The 515-nt window shown below is 41.0% G+C and overlaps 1 protein-coding gene and 1 long non-coding RNA gene across 2 annotated transcripts in view; one reads left to right on the top strand and one right to left on the bottom strand.

The window, feature by feature from the left end:
• Positions 1-515, bottom strand: part of mast3b (microtubule associated serine/threonine kinase 3b) — a 59,276-nt gene that overhangs the window by 46,862 nt on the left and 11,899 nt on the right. The window lies entirely within an intron of this gene.
• The window catches only part of LOC107656101 (uncharacterized), an 8,668-nt gene that overhangs the window by 394 nt on the left and 7,759 nt on the right, over positions 1-515 (top strand). The window lies entirely within an intron of this gene.

Raw genomic sequence — 515 nt, 5'->3', positions numbered from 1 at the left:
GCGATCAGATAACATTTTAAGCTGTCATATGGTCATGTTACAACGTGCCCCTCAGCTGTTACAATGTACCCAACCTATGGGGCATGTTGTCACATTTCACTTCCAATTTTTGAGGGTAAATAAAGAAAAACATACATTGTAATTATGAAACAAAGTGACATATTTGTACTAGACCAGTGTTTCCCAACCGGGGTGCCGCTGTCGAGAGCAGGGGTGCCGTGTAAAAAATCATTTTTTAAATATTTTTAAATGTCTAAAATGTTAAAAAAAGCATCTATTATATTATATCCATTTCTGATGTCGCCAATAATTAGAGATGCACCGAAATTCCGGCTGCCGAAAATTAGTTTCACTTTCACGTGGTGTGACGCTCTGCGTATTATCCCGCTCTATGCGTGTGTGTGCTCCGCTCAGTCGCTCCACTCGTATACCGTTCATGCTCATCGGAACAGCAGAGTCCACTCAAAAATTGAGCCGACAGGAAACATCGATGTAGTACAGTACTGTTTCTGTCT

This window comes from Sinocyclocheilus anshuiensis, unplaced genomic scaffold, assembly GCF_001515605.1.
Source record: "Sinocyclocheilus anshuiensis isolate Anshui unplaced genomic scaffold, SAMN03320099.WGS_v1.1 scaffold51, whole genome shotgun sequence".
Lineage (NCBI taxonomy): Eukaryota > Metazoa > Chordata > Actinopteri > Cypriniformes > Cyprinidae > Sinocyclocheilus > Sinocyclocheilus anshuiensis.
This window is presented reverse-complemented; position numbering and strand designations above follow the sequence as displayed.